The 8,034-nt window shown below is 51.9% G+C and overlaps 1 protein-coding gene across 2 annotated transcripts in view; it reads left to right on the top strand.

The window, feature by feature from the left end:
* The first annotated feature begins 2,084 nt into the window (after positions 1-2,084).
* The window catches only part of NCOA1 (nuclear receptor coactivator 1), a 139,091-nt gene continuing 133,141 nt past the window's right edge, over positions 2,085-8,034 (top strand). Inside the window, exon 1 of one of the 2 annotated variants that reach the window (XM_064508237.1) lies at positions 2,085-2,433. The gene's annotated coding sequence lies outside the window, so the exon portion shown is untranslated. The remainder of the gene's footprint in view (positions 2,434-8,034) is intronic. The other variant, XM_064508235.1, reaches the window with a different exon arrangement.

Genomic DNA, 8,034 nt, shown 5'->3' with positions numbered 1-8,034 from the left:
TTAAAATGTTCCCTACTGCCTGAGATTAGGTCATATATTACTTTCGTGCGAGGAATTCACGGAGGGGTATACTCTAACATCAAGCTCTACGACTTGGTATTAGTTGTGAAGGCTGAGCGTTTTCTGCCTGAATAAAAGTAAAGTCGGCATAGCCTGAAGAGGCAGTGGAGAGCTGGCAGCACCGAAAAACGGAGGGACTTTTACACAGCTTCCTCCCCTTGCTGCTGTCACAAAGTGAGCAGGACCAGAAGGAATATATTAGCACTTCCACCTAGATGTGTTGCAATGAGGAGTCATGCAGCAGCATGCAGCAGCGGTGGCTGTTGCCTCAGCCCCTATTAAGTCTGCAATTAAAGGAGAATCAGAAATATTCCTTTGTTCGCTGCGAGACTGTGCGAGCTTCGCGGCAGGGGATTTGTTATGGGTGCGTGATCTCAGAGAGCTGCTCTTCTCTGTCTTGTTCCTCTACCGCTTTCACACTCATTTCAATGCTTTCAGTTTGCTTATAGGCCTGAAGTTCTTCTGAAAAAATAATCTGTGCACTATTTATCTAGCTGAAGAAGGACAAAACATGCAGCATTTAATATAAATTCACCTACAGTTGTTGCAATGAATACAAAATAGTCCAGGAAAAGTCCTCTTGATTTCAGAATAACAAAACCCAGCAAATACACCTGCGATAGAAGTTCTCCGGCCCTACACCTGACAAGCAAAGGGTTAATTCCAGCTTAGCTTGCCCATCCCCTTCACAGGTGCTCAGGAGATAATGAGGCAGTTATGAAATACAGGCCAGGATGTTTTTTCCAGTTGGGAAGCAGGAAACATCAGAGGTAACTGTTGGGAACCCAAGAAAGGCGAATGGTTCTGAGTAAGAAGAAATCCAGATTGAGTGATTATGTAGGTGACTGCATTGGGTAGGTTTGAGATGTCGTATGTTTGACTGGGCCTTTTAAGCCCAATTTGTGTGGTTGTAACAAATGCACTCTCAACACCCCGAGGAATAAAGAGCTCCCACGGAGGAAATGGAGCCACCTGAAGCTCTGGTTTATTTTAACTATTCAACCCATTGAGTTGTTTTGCCTCATGACACATAAGGTGTTTGGGGATTTCGCAGTTCCACAGGGAGGATGAATAATGCAACGAGACACAGCCTGAATGTGATAAAATAGTTGATAGAGCGATTGTTAGCTGCTCTCCTCCAGCAGTTTATGTGGAAGTGGCAGAAAATGCTGGTGATGAGACCATGCAGCAGGTCATCCTCTGTGTTGGTCTACACGGGACCTTAGGTTGTTCACCGAGCTTGCTCTCAAATGCGGTGACCTCTGCTGATCCGGGATGTATTTTAGATGGTTTGATGCCTTGAAGGAGAGCAAGGCTCGCGCGAAATGAAGGAGGGCCTTGAAGTCTTCTTCGAAGACCCTGAGAGGTAACGTTGAGCATGGGGTGACCTTGCTGAATGGCAGCAGGTCTCACTGAGCAAGCGGGACGAGGAAACCATGCGCCTTGTGGGAGCTGGCTCGCCTTGGCGGGCCGCGTGGGGGGTTCAGCTGGCGCAGGACGAGGCTGAAACCGTGGCCGAGGCGGGATGGGGCAGGCTGGGTTAGCGGAGCCCCACGCGAGCGCTCGGAGAGGACACGGGGAGGCCGCGGTGGCCTGACGATGCGCAGCCCGGCTGCGCTGGTGGGACCCCACGAGGCCAAGGGCGGCCGGGGAGGAGGCCGCCCCGGCCCCGGGGACAACAGCACAGGGCCGGGATGGTGCTGCGGGCCCCGCCACGGGCCGAGCCCCCGGCCCGCAGGCCCGGCCGCCCCCTCTGCTGCCAAGATGGCGCCTGAGGCCCCCCCTTCCCTCCCCCTCGCCGCGGCCGCTGGCGGCGGCGAAGGGGCAGCGGCCCGGCTCGGCGTGGCCGCTTCCCCGGCGCCGCCGCCCCGCGTTGCCGGCGCCCGGGCCGCCCCGCGCCGGGAGGCCGCGGGGGGGGAGGAGGAGGAGGAGGAGGAGGAGGGAAGATGGCGGCCGCCAGCGGCTGAGGGAGGAGGAGGAGGAGGAGGAGGGATCGGAGCCGCGGCGGCGGCGGCCTCCTCCGACACCGCCCCCCTCGTCCTCGGTGCCCAGCTCCGCCCCGTCCCGCCGGGAGGGAGAGCGGCGAGCGAGCCGGAGCCCCGCAGCCGCGCCGCGCCGCCGAGGCAAGGGGCCCCGGGCGCCCGGGAGCCGCGCAGCGGGAGCCGGGGCCCCCCCCGCAGCGCCCGCCCGCCCGCCGCCGCCCCGGCCGTAGCAACCGCGGCGGCGGGCTGCTGCGAGCCGGCCGCCCCCCTCGGGGCCGCCCCCCTCCGTCTGGCCGCGGGAGTCGCTGTCGCGTTGCCCGCCGGAGCTCGGCGGCCTCAGCCCCGGCGGGGGGGAGGCCGGAGGCGGCTGTCAGCCCGGCGGCGGCGGCAGGTGAGTGGCGGCGGCGGCGGGGCGCCCCGCGGAGCCCGCGCCGCCGGGGGGGGTGTGTCGGGGGGGGCGCCCGCCGCCGCGGCGGCCTGCGGGGAGGCGCAGCTGTCACGGCGGGGGCGGGCACCGGCGGCGGGGGGGGGGACGGGGGACGGGCCCGGCCCCCCGCCCCGGGCTGCCATGGCGGCGGGCGGAGCGCCGAGGGGGGCCGCGGCCTCCCCCCCCTTCCCCCCCCCCCGCAGCCCGCGGCCCCCTGAGGAGGCGGCGGGGCGCGTCCATCCCCCGCGGCGCCGAGGGGGGCGGCCGGCGGGGGGGGGCCGCGGCCCGGGGCGGCGGGCAGGCGCCGCCGAGCCCCGGCGCTGCCTTTCCCGAATATTTCCTGCGCGTTCACCTTCTTCTTTTTTTTTAAAGTTGATTAAAAAAGTGAAAAAGCAGGTTTTTTTACCCCCTCCTCTTTCCCGCCCCCCTCCCCCCGGGGGGAGGAATCGCCCTGGAGGCGGCTGAGGGGGCTGAGGCGGGGGGGGGGGGTCGCGCAGGCCCGGGGGGCGCCGACCCCCGTGGGGTGGGGTGGGGGGGCAGCTCGTTTCGGGGCGTTTTCGGTGACAGCCCTTTGTTCGCGCGTCGTGGCTTCGCCGCCCTCGCACCCCCCCCGCCCCGCCAGAAATTATTTTATTTTATCTATTTATCTATTTTAGTATTATATTATTTTTATCCGTGGGGGGAAACGGCCGGGCGCTCGGTTTGGGATGGACGGTCCAGGCGCCCCGGCGGAGGGCTGCGAAGTTGGCGTCCACCTCCCAGTCGGTGCCCTAAACGTTCCGGGTTTCCCTCCTAGGAGCGCGGACCGCGCGGATCATCCGGCCGGAGGAGCCGGGGGGTCCGGCCGGGCGTCGCGATGCGTCGCGGTAGCGGGTCTGCGGCGGGGAGGCCGCTTCCTCCCGCGGTGCCTCGTTCGAGGCGCTGAAACCCTCCGGTTTCCTAGGCGCGTGTCAACCTTTCGGTGGCTGAGAAACGCCGTCGCGTTTGCCGGGTGATGCTCGCCCGCTTTTACGCCCCAAAAGAGGCATTTTCAGAGGTGAGCCTCTCTCTAGGGCCGCTCTCTGCTTTTTCTTACGCTGCGAGCTTAATCAGCGTACAGTAGATATCAAATTTGCACTACCCAAATACGGCATAGCCGAAAAAGAGTGACACAGCAAAGTATATTATAACTGGAAATTTGGACCGGCATGGGTGGTGCTTGCACGTTCTTGGGCCTCTCGGAAGACTTGTACTCTCCATGTTACCCGTTTAGCCTGAAAAAGGAAAAAAATAAGACCTGGTTTGTGTGGGCTGGCAGTATGTATATGTGTATATATACATATATATGTGTTGTGTATATATACATATATGTGTGTGTTGTGTGTGTGTGTGTGTGTATATAAAAATAAACAGCCATACACCTGTGCGCCTTCTTGCAACTAGAATGGCTATGAACAAAAAAGACCTTTTCTTTACTTTTACAGGGGTGTGCTGTCCTATTGCAGTTTAGAGGCTGTGTTCTTCTAGCTGCATAATATTTCAGCAAAATTCATACGTGTTTTGAGCTATTTACATTGTGCCTCTCTGCCGTCTTGTGTAAGAGAAAGTGAAAAATATATATTACCTGTGGAACTGTACGGAGTACATGGTACATACATAATTACATACGTAGGCCTCTTGCACAGCAACAAGGAGAGAAATATGTTAAACCAGGTAAGCATAAAGCTACAGATCTGCAGAGAGACTTAGCAAGTGCCAGAATATCTGCAGCTGTTCTAGCACCGTTTTGTGAAAAATGATTAAAGTTCAAGTTGCCACTTAAGGGGACAAACAGCTCTTGATGTTAGATAATAAACGGTAGTAACTTTGGCAGTGCTATACCTGGCTCAAAGCCGATGGGCATGATGAAAGGTTAAATCGCAACTTATTTGCTCAAGATGGGTATCTGTCGTTTGAAGCATGTTGCTGAACAATATGGCAGCACAGATCCTTGCTTCCAAAATAAATACCCTTCCTGAGGACAGAACGTGGCGTTTGAGCACTCAGAGTTAAGGCCCTCACTTCTTGCTCGCTACGGTTTGACTTTGATTTTTAGTGCTCGCGCTTTCCCCGAGTCTTGCCCTCTGATAACGCTAAGACACATGCTCACAATTGCATGACTAATTCGTATAATTAGTCATACACATCCACTGTAGATTTATTGGAATAGTATCACTGTCATTCTCGTGTTGTGAAAGCCTGGATTTGGGAGGATGTGCCCTCTGCTGATTTTCTTTGGTCTCCTTAGCGTGATTGTGAGGTGGGTTGCTTACAAATGTTTGGAGCCTTTAAGATTATTAGACTTGCTTATATCGTGTGTGTGTATATATATATATATATAAAAATTGTGTTTTCCATGAACAGATCTGCTGGAGATCAGTACCCTGTTGCTTGCTAATCTGAGGGGGTTAACTTGCATGGGACTTTGCAGGGATTGTCAGAAATGAAGGTGTGAGTGCTACTACTAAAAATATCCTGTCTCCTGCATAAATAGTTTGCCAGCTGAAAAACAGTATATTTTGTATAAGGGAACTATTTATGTTACAAGTTATTCTTGCTTTGCTTGGTTGACTGTGGTTCTTTGAAGCATGGTTCTTATCTCTTTGATCAAAGGGGAAGAATGAAAAAGTAGTTTTTAAAGTTAGATTAAAATCCTGTCTTTAAAGGGAGAAGCAGGGAAGGGGCTTGGAGTAACAGGTAAATATTTGAACCACGTATTCCTGAAAGGCCCTACGCAGTGCGTGATATACGGCAGCGTGTGGCTGCCACATCTACATACAAGCTTTAATTGCTGGCAGATACAAACAAGCAGTTTTTATTGGTGGTTATATATTATTTGTATTGCTGCAGCACCTAGGAATCCTTGCCATGGACCAGGTTTCAGTGGGGTAGGAGTGATGCAAAAATAGAACGAAAGTCGTCTCTGCTTCCAATAACTTTCAGCCTAAACATACGGCAAGAGATAGAGGAGCAGAGGAAGCAACTGGGCGGTACTGGGCGGCAGGAGAGTTGGGAGACACAGCAGCTCCGCAGCCTGAATATTGAGGGTTTTTCAATAGATATTGCAGCAAAAGCGTGCTTTAAGGTCTGCCGGGAAAGTAAGTGTGGTAGGAGCCGTAGTTTGGGCAGGCACCCTGCAAAAAGATGGGCTGGGGGAGCTTGCTGCCCGCTGCCGTGCCGAGCCCGCTGCTCCCCTCCCGCTGCTGGAGCTGCTCCAGCTCGGCTGAGCTGCCACGGGCTGGGGAGGATTCGCCTGCGTCGCTCTGCCGGCAGGTCTGAGCTGCGGCCGAGCACCGCAGGGGCTGCGATGGGCGTCTGAGAGGAGTTTTAACCTCTTCCCCCGACGCAGCAGGATCGGGAGTGGGCCTTTTGCCTGGAATACAGAAATTAAGGCTTGCTTGCAGACTGATCCGACGTTTTGCGTGTGCAGCGTTGCACGTGTGAGTCAGGGCGTTTCAGAACAGGTTTCAGCCACTGCAGCACGATCTTCGTGGGAAGCTGACCATTTAAAATGCTGCAGATTTGGTGTGGGACCAACTTTGAAGTGCTATGAGGCCTCTGAGGCCTGGTCTGAGTATAAAAAGGATGTGTCAGCACCACGCAGCTTACCTGTCCTCCTGTCATCTGCAAAGGAAAAACTGCTGGACTGGTTTGGGGATGCTTTAAGCCTGAACTAATTTACCTGGCTGGGAATGTAGGTTAGAAACTAGGCTTCGCTTGGCTCTGGGCTGGAGCCAATATGCTCTGCAGGGAAAATGCAGGCTAAATAGCTTTTGTGCTGATCACCCTCTGATACTTTTCCTACCGTTTTCCCTTCAAGACGGAGAGGTTCTCATGCCGTTGACCCAATTGACTGGGAAGGAATCGTAAAGCAGCTCGGCATGAGGACCAGTGGGATTTTCCCTCAGACGCCCTTGGGTGAGCGTGGAAGAAGTGAGGACACGGTTTTGTGAATGGACTTTGCAGGGAAAATCCTTGCCGTTGAGCCAAACGCCTGTCAGATGTGCCATGCAGGCAAGGTCACGTTGCCTAAACTTAGCATATTTGTAAACCTTTTTAAGTAAGCCTGCACATATATATTCTTAAATCTCTTTAAACATGCTTGCTGGTTCACCTTGTTCTCTAAACTGTGGCAAGCTATCCCAGTTGTCATCTTTAACCTGCTGCAAGCGTGTCCGCCCAGAGTTTTACTTGGATTTAGTGAAGCCGGTGCATGTTGGTGAGTTACGGGGAGGTGATACAGGAAAGCAAAACAGTGCAGTTTGCTGGTGTGCCTTGGTTAGTGAACGCCAGAGTATCCACATTTTGCTATGAAGATGCATAAATTGCCATTTTCTTAAAACTGACTGGTGGGAAGGGATCTTAGATGCCTTTGCTCTTTTCTGCAAAGGAGGAAGGTCTTTAAATATTAAAGCCTGTCTTAAACAAATATCAAAAAGATCTTAATCAAGGCTGATCCTGCAGCTAGCAATTTTGGATCACAAATCAAGATATCTGTTTTGAGCTATTTGTGTTTACTTTGTGTTTATTTTGAATTATCTATCATGGCATATACTATGAAACAAGCTATTTAGCTGAGAACTGGTTTCGTTGGTTGAACTTTTTTTTTTTTTCATCTGTAATTTAACACCTAAAATGCAAAGGGTCTCTTTTTTTGGATTTGCAGAGTGTGAAGACATTGAAAATAAAACAATATGCAAAGCGAGGCAGAAAGCAGGCTTCCTTCTTGTATTCTTATGGTGAAAATGTGAATGAGGAAGTGTTTAAAAACCAAACAAACCCATAGCCTTCCTGCCTATGCGAAATTCGGTTCTTGGTTATGAACAGAGGGATAAATTTAGAATTGCAACACTACCATGGGATCAAATGATTTTAAATGGTGTGAAACAATATCAACATGTGTAGGTGTTGATAATGTTATAGACCTACAACTATTCTTTTTCCTTCTGCTAATTTGGCATGGACTCTGTTGGAAGCTAAGGGCCTAAAGAAGGGAGAGACCTTCCTACTCACAGCGCAATGATCCTCCGTCCAGAAGGTTTAGACTAGTATTTGATAACATTTCAGTGCAAAAAAATAGTAGGGTGTTATTATCTTTCAGAAAAATGCAGTATTGGGAGTTAACAGTGACAACTAAAAATCTTCTTCTGTTTTATTTTTTCTTTTCTGATAACATTCTGCAACTCCTGGGTTGAAGAAATAGGAGAGAAAAGTCCTGAACTTTTCAGACCATTAAACCAGATTCATGTGTAAACTGTACAAGAAAGCTTGCATCTGGGAATTCTTAGCTTTTTTCTTACTTCTTTTAAATACCAAGCTTGCTGCCTATCCTCCCTCTCTTCTTCTCCCCGCACTACAGCCTGTATTTTGCTCTTCATCAGCGACTTTACATCCAGTTTTATCAACATACTTCAAAGATCTCTGAATAAGTTGAGAGATGTACTTTTTACTGGAACTGCTCTTCAGCCCTTGTCTTTGAAGTTAAAAAAAAGTCTGACTAACGTGAAAAGGATTTTGACACTTAGGACCAGTTATTTTAAATCATAC

The sequence above is a fragment of the Dromaius novaehollandiae genome, chromosome 3, assembly GCF_036370855.1.
Source record: "Dromaius novaehollandiae isolate bDroNov1 chromosome 3, bDroNov1.hap1, whole genome shotgun sequence".
NCBI lineage: Eukaryota > Metazoa > Chordata > Aves > Casuariiformes > Dromaiidae > Dromaius > Dromaius novaehollandiae.
This window is presented reverse-complemented; position numbering and strand designations above follow the sequence as displayed.